At 37.6% G+C, this 12,438-nt stretch overlaps 1 pseudogene; it reads left to right on the plus strand.

Annotated features, from left to right (window-relative positions):
- The first annotated feature begins 501 nt into the window (after positions 1-501).
- Positions 502-1,158, plus strand: Eif4e-ps10 (eukaryotic translation initiation factor 4E, pseudogene 10; annotated as a pseudogene).
- Positions 1,159-12,438: the final 11,280 nt, after the last annotated feature.

Here is a 12,438-nt window from a genome sequence, read left to right on the forward strand (position 1 = left end):
TAATAATAATAATTAATAATAATAATAATAATAATAATAATAACAACCCAAATGGTACTGGCATAAAAACAGACATGTTGACCAATCAAATCAAATTGAAAAACAGATGTAAACCTACACACCTAAGAACAGTTGATTTTTGATGAAGAAGCCAAAACTATATAATGGGAAAAAGCATCTTTCACTAATAATGCTGGTCTACCTGCAGGTGTGCATGTGGAAGAACGCAAATAGATCCATATCTATGACTGTGCAAAATACTGAAGTCCCAGTGGATCAGACTTCAACATGAATACATAAATGTGACAGAAGAGATGGTGCCACAAGGACTCTTGTTCATCTATGTCCATAGCAACTTTGTTCATAGTAGCCAGAAACTGCACACAACCTAAAGTTCTCTCAACCAAAGAATGCGTAAAGAAAATGTGGTACATTTACACAATAGAGTATTACTCAACCATTAAAAACAATGACTCCTGAGATCAGATCGATCTAAGATGACGACTGTGGAACCTGGAACCAGAAACCACCCCTACCACTAATCCCCCTCCTGCAGAAGAAGAAAAAAACAGAGTTTAATCAGGAGGTTGCTAACACAGAACACTATATTTAACACTCTCTACAGAACAGGTGGGCACTCTTTTTTTTTTTAAGTGATAAAAGCAATTGGGAAACAAACCTTCAATTCATCTCTATGTTTGATATTATTGAAGACTTTTGGGCTCTATACAACTATATCCAGTTATTTAGTAATTTAACACCTTGTTGTGACTACTCACTTTTTAAGGATGGCATTGATTCTATGTGGGAATATGAGAAATACAAACAGGGAGGACGATGTCTAAAATTACATTGAACAAGCAGCAGAGAGGAAGTGACCTCGATCACATTTGGCTAGAGTCACTGCTGTGCCTTAGTGGAGAATCTTTTAATGACTACAGTGATGATGTGTATGAGGTTGTTGTTAATGTCAGAGCTAAAGACAAAAGGATAGCAATATGGACTTCTGAATGTGAAAACAGATATGCAGTCCCGCACGTAGGGGGTGTATACAAAGAAAGGGTAGGACTTCCTCCAAAGATAGTGATTGGTTATCAGTCCCATGCAGACACAGGTAGGAAGAGTGGCTCTACCACTAAATATAGGTTTGTTGTTTAAGAGGACCCCTTCTGAGTATTCTCACAGGAGACTGCATCACAGTCATGATTGGGAGCTGAGCTAATGCCTCATCAAAGCAGACTTGACTGTACTGAAGTTGATTCCATTCACATGATGCTAAGATATAAGAGAAGCCTCATTCACCTTTGTCTTGTACTTCTGTGTTCATTCTCCAGCTCCATCCCCAATTTTTGCTAGTGTGTCCACTATCCCAATCAAAGAATTACAGTATTTGTCACAGTAGAACCAGCAGATGTGTTCCTGGCCTGCTCTGTAACAGCCGGGTAGAATTACCATGACACACACACACACTTGCCTTTCCACAGTATTTGAAAAAGACCGTGCATTTCTGTCACCTTAGCAGGAAAAGATCTGGTTTTGTTCCACTCCACGCAGAAGCGGATTTTGTTGGTGTGAGAGTCTGAGTGTAGCTTTCTAGCAACCTTCTGTTTCCTGTCACAGCATTGGACTTGCTGTCTTCTTGCTGATGGCTGCTAGATTTTGATTTATTTGCTTCCCTCCTTGATAGCATTAGTTGATTCTGACTTTAGTTTTTCATTCGTTTTGCTTTTGTTTTTTTTTTTTTTTTTATTTCATGTAACATCAGTGAAGGGTTGAGGTATATGATGGAAAGGTGGAATAAACTTTAAATTTATGCATTCTTTGGTACCATTTTTTTTGTAACTACAAGGCTTTACTACAAATTTATGTATTTCACGCATATCAGTGATCTATGTGTATGATCCCTAAACATAATTGCAGACTGTAAAAATATAAAACTCTACTTAACGTTCCTCACTATAATGAGTGTGCCTGCTTTTGTATCTTTATTTTGTATCTTTAACACTTCGTATTATAAGTTGTTCTGCTTTGGTACAATGGCTCAAGTAGAAAAGCAGTCCCATTCATATAAAGTCACTGTACAAAACACTTAAATAAAATATGTATACTGAATTGTTGTAGTGGCTATTCCCGGTTGTCAACTTGACTGTATCTGGAATGAACTACAATCCAGAATTGGAAGGCTCACCTGTGATTCTGATCTTGAGGCTGGGAGATACAAGTTTGTGACCTGGGTCTTGGCATGAACCTCTTGAGGCATAGTGACTATGAAACCCAGGAGACTAAAGCAAGGAGATTTCTGAGTTCAAGGTCATCTGGGACAAAGAAAGTTCCAGATCCAGGCATGGTGGTACACACTTTTAATCTGGAACACACCTTCTGCTGGGGACCTACATAAGGACATTGGAAGAATGAAGAATCTCTCTCATTTTCACCTGCCTACCTGCCTTGTGGGACTGAGCCACTGCTAGATCCTTGGACTTCCATTCACAGCTGCTGTTGACCATTGTTGGGGAGTTTGACTACAGACTAAAAGTCATCACAAATTCCCTTACTGTATAGAGACTACCTATAAGGTCTGTGTCTCTAGAGAACCCTGATTAACACAAATGTCTTAAAAAAATGATATCATGAAATTTGTCAACAAATGGATGAAACTAGAAAACATCATTCTCAGTGAGGTTGCCCAACACCCAGAAAGACAAACATGGTATGTACTCACTTATAAGTATATCTTGGTCATAAAGTACAGGATACACACTACAAAACACAGACCCAAAGAAGCTAAATAGCAAGGACAGGTGGAAAAGGAAATAGATTAGACATGGGGCTTGTGAGGGTACAGGGAGGATATTGGGTTGGGAAGGGGTTGTGGATGGGAACAAGAGGGATGAGATAAACCAGGGGATAGAGGAAGAGAGTATTGGGAAAGACAACCCATCTGTGGAATGAGCTAGAAATCTAGGACAACAAAAATTCCCAGGAACATATTAGGGTGACCTTCACCAAGACTCCTATCATATGGAGCCTAATCTGGCTGTCTCCTATAACTTCTGTTGGAGGTATTAGAACACCAATCCAGGCACACAACCTCAGACCCACAATGTGTCCTGCCTACAACACTCGCAGGGGTAAAGATGGAGCAGAATTTGAAGGAAGGGCCAACCAATGATTGGCCCAGCATGAGACCAATGACGTGAGAGGGAGCCCACCGCGGATACTATTAATGACATTCTGATATACTTACAGACAGGAGTTTAGCGTAACTGTCATCAGTGAGGTATCACCGAGTAATTGATGGACACAGATACAAAGACCTACAGCGAAATCGTAAGAGGAGCTTGGGAAATACTGTAGAAGATGGAGAGGAAGAATTGAGGGAGCCAAAGAGGTCAAGACACCACAAGAAAACCTACAGAATAAACTAACCTGGACTGATAGAGACTAAACCGCCAGCTAGAGAGGCTGCATGGGATGGATCTAGACCCTCTGCACATATGTAGCAGTTGTGCAGCTGGGTCTTCACGTGGAACTCCTCAAACAGGAGCAACAGCTGTCTAACTAATTTGCTTGACTTTGGATCCCTTTCCCCTAACCGGGCTGCCTTGTCTAGCCTCAGTAGAAGATGTGCCTGGTCTTACTGCACCTTGATGTGACGAGACTAGATGATATTCATGGGAGGGCTCCCCTCTTCTGAGAAGGAGAGAAGGAGAAACTGGGTGGAGAAGAAGGAAGGGAAGAAGTAAATGGTATATAAAGCCAATCATTAGCTAATCAAAATAAAAATAAAAGAAAACAAATGAAGAAGAAAAGACTACAGTCTCAAGCACTGGAACCTCTTCCCCAGCACATTGCAAATACGAAAGAGAGAAACAGATGCATGCTACATTTCAGCGATACTGTGTCAGTGCTTCTGAAGATCTCCAGTGAGTAGAACAAAGATCAACATGGCTTTTCATGTAACTTCTTACCTTCTCTGGGATGATGAACATCTTGAAATCAGAAGAATACTCCAAAGACCAGAGATGCATCTTGTGGATGATGTGTGAGAAACAGCCATATGTGCATATACATGTATGTATATGTATGTATATGTGTATATGTATGTATATATGTATCCAAGTTGTGGAATTGAGTAATGTTTTGCATTAATATTTCACATTTTTGCTATTCTGAACTATTTAATAGGTAGGGGAAAGTAAAATAGTTGTAGTAATTTTTAAATGTTGGGGAAACTGAAAATAAAATAATGATGTAAAGTAATTATTTTTATACTTATTTTAAAATGCAGAAATGAATATAATTGTTAAGATACGTAGGCCAGTCTATGTTTGAATACAGGATAGTTCTGATTTTAATTCTGGAACTTCTCCAGTTCTGGAATTACAAGTGTGTCCCATCACACCAGCTTTAAACTTTGCTATCATTAGATAATAGTACATACAGCTGATATTTCTTGATTGTGTGTCAATGCTTGCACACTGAAATGATCACTATAAACTGTGTTTTATACACATTCACATATTTTAATCGTTATAATGCATCAGAACTGACAATGGCACTAACACCTGAATTCACAAACAAGGCCATTGATACAAGGTCTGAGAGCAGGAGCGATGGCACGATAATTAAGGGCAAGTGTTTGGCTTACTGAGGACAGATTTCAATTCCCAGTGCCCACATGGTAGCTTACAAACTTCTGTAACTCCATTTGTGTGGAATCTGAAACTTCCTTCCAACTTCCAAGGTAGCAGGCACTTCTTCAGTGCTCATATACACACACAGGCAAACATTCATACACATAAAAATAAAATAAGTCTAAAAAAATTAAATGCAAAGTCTGATTGCAAAACTTCTGTCCATACTATTTTAAAAATATTGTCTTTGGAAACAAAGAAGCCAAACAAAGAAATCCCTGACTTAGGAATCTCATTCTTCCATTTAGTAAAAGTAGCAGCTAAGTTTGATGGGTGCTGAAGTTCTGTAAGTATTGATTTCTTCATTGCTAAACTCAAAAGCTTACCAAGGAACTGAAATTACTTAGCTCACTGTGTTTTCCCTAGTAACTATGTGGATACTAACCAATATTATAATTTATGATGTCATTGTTTTCACTAGGTAAAGAGGAAAGCATCTAGCATATTTTCAAGAATACAGAAAACACTTAACAAATACATCTTCAAAAATCTTCATGAGCTAAATTGATCAGGGACTACATCGTATGTGAATAGAATCTCTCTGGGATGGAATCCTATGGGAGTTTTGAGCGTGTGTCTGTGAATGACCTTGGACTGAAAAGCCAGGCACTCCTTTTAATCCTGTTTCTAAATTTAACTGTGTCATAGTCTCATATTCTTCTTCTTATGCCAGAGAATCTGGTGTTCACTTAACATACACTGGGAACATTTTTCAGTGGATCAGCTTTCAAATCCTGGCAGAGAAACCATTTCAATGACTATTCATATTTCCTCCAGAGTGGAATTTAATAAAAGATCTGTGGACTGAGATGGGGGACAGGGTGCCAGGATATGAAAGATTTATGACAGCTCTGATATATTTCTTTCCTCATTTCAATAGCAAAAATCACAAAGCTCTTTTAAATTACTGAGAAAATTGCAACTGAATTGTTAGCAGTCTTTAAATCCAAGCACCATCAATGTGTGATAAAATGAATACAGTACTAAAATGTGTTTGAGATTCAGTCCTTGAAGCAAGAGTTATGTTAGTACCAAAGGAAAATTTTGTACTGTCTAGTTACGGACATCTGTCTACAAAACTCAACCTCATGGAAAACACTGAGCTTAGGTCAATTTAATTAATTAACATATATATATATCATTATTCTGTTATGCTTTTGTTTTTCCTTATCAAAATCAGAATTTTCCAATTAAAAGCTGTGCCACAGAGAAATCAGAGATTAATCATTCGTCTTCTCATCTAGTGCTGTTCAAGAACAATGCTCTTCAAAACTCCAAAGTCACAGGTTAAGGAATAGCTCTGGGGGTTGGGGATTTAGCTCAGTGGTAGAGCGCTTGCCTAGAAAGTACAAGGCCCTGGGTTCGGTCCCCAGCTCCGAAAAAAAAGAAAAAAGAAAAAAAAAGGAATAGCTCTGTTGACAAATTAGCTCAACAAATTCAAGAGGTGTGGATAAAGATGCTGTGATACTCTTATTTCTAAATAGGTTTTTAGAAATGCCAAGTATAATTTACAAAAGCTGATCAAAGGTAAACCTGGTCCTTTTCTGTTATCCCACCAAGTCAAGAAGAAACTCACTCCAAATATCATTGTGCACTCAAGAAGAATTTGGGCTAAGAATTGTCATAAACACTAGTTCAAAAATAGTTAAAAGTATGTGAAAGCTTCATTAGTTTTAACAAAAATTAGCAATGTATGTGAAACTTGTTTGGTTTAATATTCATAATGTGTTTTGTCATATTAAAACAGAATGTAACATGTACTACTAACATTTAGTACACTTATGGATGTTAACTTATCTGGAGTTGAAAGCTTTCTTTTTTATTTTGGGACTTTAGAATGTCTCATTTAGTATTATCTCATTGATAAAGATGGGGAAAGGCAAAACATATATCAATCAATCAATGGTAATAAGCACTTTGGTTTTACAAATGTTACACTGGCTGGTAAAAGTCTTAGTATTGCTAGAAAATTGAATCTTTGTTTTACTGTGCAGGAGAAATTGGTTGAAGCAATAAATAAAATGAAAGCTTAGTCTTCTTCAAATGCTACTTAGGAAAGAAAAAAAACCCAAAATCCCCTTTTCTCTTTCTTCTTCCCATGTAAATCATTCTAGGTGACTGATCAGTAGAGAAAATGGGTTTGACACCGTATGCAAAACCCCAAATACAAGGCTTGATAATGAAGTAATATCTTCACACAATGAGCTTCTTCTTTTATAAAATAGAAAGTGAACTGTGGCCAGGGATCTGATGCATCACTTCTGAGGAATCATGGCTAGCAAACCAACTGCCAGTTGCTTGCACCCTGGACACAGTAAGCACTGTACGTTGGTACAGTTGTGCACTGGACCCAAGGATGGGATGTTAAGATTGACCATGGGTTGTACTATATGTTTCTTGATGTCTTACACCCTAAGCAGAGTCTTTGGCAAGATGTATGATCGATCAATGATGAATCTCATAAGTTGCAGTTCCTTTGAATAGCTGTGAAGTTTTTAGCATCATCTAAGAAGAAATATGTTAATAATCTCGCTAATTGGGGCTGTGGAAATATAAACAAGCAATCAAGGGCTTATTGTAGTAAATCATTTCTCAGTTATAGCATAACATACTAAAAGTGACTTTTCATTAATAGTGATTTATAAAATAATGTGCTGCATTCTAAAAATCATTTGTCAGAAGATAAAGTAGAGGTGTCTTTATGATTAGTTCTTGGGGGTTTGTGTGTCACTGTTAAATTACACAAGGCTCTTCCTTCCTCTGTAATTCATGGGCACCAAACATTTTTTTTTTTGGTCCCAGTTTGACTGTCTTCCTTATTCAGGAGGAAATACTCTGACATATGCTCCTTGACAGGAAAATTCCACAAGAATTCCCTGAGAAGACAATCGCATACAGATGTGTTAGGTTTTTCATTTTTATTTGGCATCTTCTGACTCAACTAATTATGTTATCACTCAATGTAAACTTTAAAAAAAGTGCTCAGTTAAGAAAGAAACAACAACAACAACAACAGCAACAAACCAAACCATAAATCCTTTAGTGTTTTGCCTGACTTCATAGTTATTCTTGCCATCTTTAAAAAGAATAAAATTAGTTTGTATTTTTAGACACTGACATCATTTTAACTTTCTTTCTCTTTCCCTCTATCTTCTTGTTTTTGAGTTCTTTCTAACTTACCAGCACACATTACTTTATATATCTACACACACATATATGCACATAAATATGTGTGAAATGATCACATAAAGATAAAATTATATTTGTATTTTTTATATCTTCTTATCTCTCTATCTCTCTTCTTTCCGGACTTCCATCATTTATGTGTCGATAACTCTGGAATGATTTTCTTTCTCCTTTGGAACATGTAGCCTTTATTAATCTAAACAGAATTTGCTGTCCCTTTCTCAATTTCTAATATTCCTAGAGACTTACATGTTATAAGTCGTCCACCAAATATATCTAAAACATAAGTCTTTCTCTGTTTCTCAGGTTGTAAGTTATGCAGACATTTTGCAAAATGTAAAAAATTAAATGTTCAGGCTTAACATGCATTGAAAAATGTGGCAATGAGCACAAGCACAAGCTACCAGGATATGTATAATCTATAATATATAATGGAGTTATAATCTCCATTGTACACCTGAGTATAAGGAGTGTCACTGGGCATGTGGGAGCTCTTCTTGGTTGTTAACTTGACTACAATTGGAATTTAGTAAAAACCCCAAAATGACTGGGCACACCTCTTTTTGCTTACTTGGATTATTGGAAGTAGGAAGACACACTTTTAATCCAGATCTTTTAAGGGAGGGAAGAGAGATCCACCTTCAATTTGGGCCACACCTTCTGCTAGAAGCCCTATGAAGAACATGGAAGAGAGAAACATTTTTGCCTGCTTCCTCCCTCCCTCACTAGCAACTGATTTCCTTCACGGGCATTAGAGCCTCCTTCATTGGGATTCTAATGTAAACTGAAGATCATCTAAGACATCTAGCCTCATGGACTGACCCATTATTGGATTCTTGGACCTTCCACACATAGGTAGCCATTTTTGGATTATTGGGACCACAGCCTGTAAGTTATTATAATAAATCCCATATATTAATTCATATACAGAATATATTCAAATGAATATATATACATATTCATTCTTTAAGTTCTGTTACTCTAGATAACTCTGACTAATATGCATCAAAGAAAAACTAATTTCACTTAAGCTGAGCTGCAAAATGTACTCCTTGTTTATAGATCAAGAATATGAATGGATGGCAGCACAGGCCGGGTGAAGTGTGGTTAGCTTATGATGTTGACACAGTTTCCCCTTTCATATAATTTGTAGTTTCAAAAATATCTAAGGTATCAGAGGATGCCTGAAGAGGATATTGGATACCCTGGAACTGGAGTTATGAGTCACTATGTGTGTGCTGAGACTTGAACTTGGGTCCTCAGCAAAAGCAGTGTTGCTCTTAATCATAGGGCCTTCTCCCAATCTCCCTCTCCCACTTCCTGTCCAGGGGATTATTTTAACTTCCCTCTATCTTCCTCTGCATTGGAAATAAATCTACCTGGAAGTATTTTGCTGACTCTGTTTGATTTTAGGATACAGTTATTTTTTTTTTTTTGCCCTGTATTTGGGTTCCTTCCAATTTATGTCAAAGAATTTGGATACTCTCACTGCTGTGGAATTAATTTTATTTATTCGGTCTTTAGATAATCAGGGACAGTCAATCAGAGATATCTGAAAGCTGACACATGATTCTCATGATCTAGTACTATTATATTATCCCTGACTAAATGAACTATTCAAAAAGTACATAACAATTTTAAAGATATTTGATGACTTCTTTTTAAAAACGTGAGAGAGAAGAGGTTGGTCCCCTGTGCCATTCATCCTTCTTAATACCAATTTTCTTAGTTTTCCAAAATATAAAGGAAAGAGGGTACCCAATTATTCTGGTTTAAGCTCACAGTCCTTAATAGAGCTCTGTGTTCTCTCTCATCTCCTAAGGGAAAGTGGTTTAATAATTAAAAAGTTGGTATCATAATCCACCCAGCTGGTCAAAGAATGAAAATTGGGACTCTTCTTTGTGAAATGAATGATTTGCATTCATCGCTGGTTCTTAAAGAATTAATACTTTTGTCCTTTTGTGGGAAAATTCAAGTAAGTACAGATAGAAAAGCAGGTGTGAAAAATGAGAATGATGAGAGATGTTATCTACATGGTTGACAGTCTACATATTCACAGTGTATTGTTAGAACTCTAGTATTAAAATCAAGAATAAGCTTCAGTTTAGGGAAACATTCACCTAACCTCAAGGAGAAATTTCTAAGAGCCACATAGCAAATAATAGGAATTTATTCTCCTTCATTCCTTCCTGTCTTCTTTTCTTCCTATTGTCTTTTCTTCCTCCCTCCCTTCCTTCCTTTCTTCCCTCCTTCTTTCCTTCTGTCTGTCCGTCCTTCCTGCCTGCCTTTCTTCCTTCCTGCTTTCCTTTCTGCCTTTCTTCTTTCCCTCCTTCCTTCCTTCCCTCCTTCTTTCCTTCTGTCTGTCCGTCCTTCCTACCTGCCTTTCTTCCTTCCTGCTTTCCTTTCTGCCTTTCTTCTTTCCCTCCTTCCTTCCTTTTTTCCTCTTTCCTTCCTGCCTTCCTTCCTTTCCTCCCTCCTCCATTTCAATTTCCTCCCATCCGTCTCCTTGTTTGTTTTTTCTTCTTTTCTCTTGCCTCCCTTTGCTTCTGAATTTATTGAAAACCTGAGCTTGACCAAACATTAGGAATACAATAATAAAAGTGACTTCATTTCACCCATTGTGGCATTTATAGGATCAGAGGAAACAGACATAGAGAAAAAGGCAATTGTGTTATATATGTGATCTAGTATTTGGCATATCTGCCTTTTTATTAGAATATTAAAATATGTTTGTTTATATATTAATTTGGAAATGATTTTGAACTTCTAGCTAAAGGAAAATTTAGTCTCCTTGAGGCTTCCTAGGTCATAGACAACTAACAATATTCTACTACAACAAAGTAATAAATAAGAATCAAAAGACTGTGAAGTAGGCAAAGAATTATGTTGATGATAAAGATAGAATCACTCATACTCAGGGAAGACATTTATTTTTAAGCCATTTGAAAAGTCCTAGACTTTAGTGTAAGAAAAATGGGAAACTACTAAAGGGTCTTAAGAAATTATTGTATTGATTTTTTTCTATTTTTAGCATCCCTGGGAGTTAGAATGAACTTGAGACAGGCTAGATTGAATGAATGATGGGAATTAATAGGAAGCTATTGCAGTATTCTGGATAAAGCCACAGTGGTGGGAATGAGAGCTGGATAATTGGCAGTAGAGTTGGAGAAAAGTGGAGAAACTGAAGAGCAGTTGAGAGATAAAATTGTTAACTAGTCACTTCCAGTTATTGTCACCAAATACCTAAAGCAAATGGTTTGAAATGAAGTGTGAGGAATTCAGCTGTAGGTCTAAATAAATCAGGACTTAAGACCACAACTGAGTGCTCTCGCCCTAGCAACGGTTTTCATCTCATGTCAGGAAGAGATAAAGGAAGTGGCCTCTATGATAAGCTACATATTTCAAGGACTTGGAATAATGTTCAGTAAAATACTACTTGGCCACTCTGCCAAACATTCTGGTCTTGTATCCTTCTCACCATATGTGTAAACTCTTTGACATGACTTCACAGATACAAGCGGGGCTGTGTATTGGAGGTGATTCTTGTCGATAGTCAATATTTACCATAACAATGTAGAATAATATATCGGGGCTGGGGATATAGCTCAGTGGTAGAGCGCTTACCTAGGAAGCGCAAGGCCCTGGGTTCGGTCCCCAGCTCCGAAAAAAAGAACCCCCCCAAAAAAATATCAACCACGATCCAAAAACATTTCTTCCTTTTGTTTATGTCAGATATCTTGCTATTGTAACTCATACCATATGAATTTAAAACTACAATCTGATTTGTCTATTCTATGATTCCTTAGTACTCTGTGGTGTAGAGGTAGAGTAAGCTCAGAACTACTGCATTTCGGCAGGTGTTTTTGTTTGTTTTTTTTTAAATGGTAGTTGTATTAGTGTTCCTATGGCTCTGATAAAATATCACTAAAACAGCTTGAGGATGAAAGGGCTTATTTTGTCCTACAGTTTTTATTCCATCATTCAGGGAAGTCAGGGCAGAAAGTCGAAATAGGAACTTGGAGTCAGGAAGTGATGCAGAGGCTCTGTGTGAGGGATGCTTCAAGGGCTTATTTTTTTCTTTCTTTTTTCTTATTATTATTAACTTGAGTATTTCTTATATACATTTCGAGTGTTATTCCCTTTCCTGGTTTCCGGGCAAACAACCCCCTCTCCCTTCCCCTTTTTTATGGGTGTTCCCCTCACCATCCTCCCCCCTTGTTGCCCTCCCCACAACAATCTAGTTCACTGGGGGTTCAGTCTTAGCAGGACCCAGGGCTTCCCCTTCTGCTGGTGCTCTTACTAGGATATTCATTGCTACCTATGAGGTCAGAGTCCAGGGTCAGTCCATGTATAGTCTTTAGGTAGTGGCTTAGTCCCTGGAAGCTCTGGTTGCTTGGCATTGTTGTACATATGGGGTCTCGAGGCCCTTCAAGCTCTTTCAGTTCTTTCTCTGATTCCTTCAACGGGGGTCCTATTCTCAATTCAGTGTTTTGCTGCTGGCATACGCCTCTGTGTTTGCTGTATTCTGGCTGTGTCTCTCAGGAGAGATCTCCAT

Source organism: Rattus norvegicus, chromosome 11 (genome assembly GCF_036323735.1).
Source record: "Rattus norvegicus strain BN/NHsdMcwi chromosome 11, GRCr8, whole genome shotgun sequence".
Classification (NCBI taxonomy): domain Eukaryota; kingdom Metazoa; phylum Chordata; class Mammalia; order Rodentia; family Muridae; genus Rattus; species Rattus norvegicus.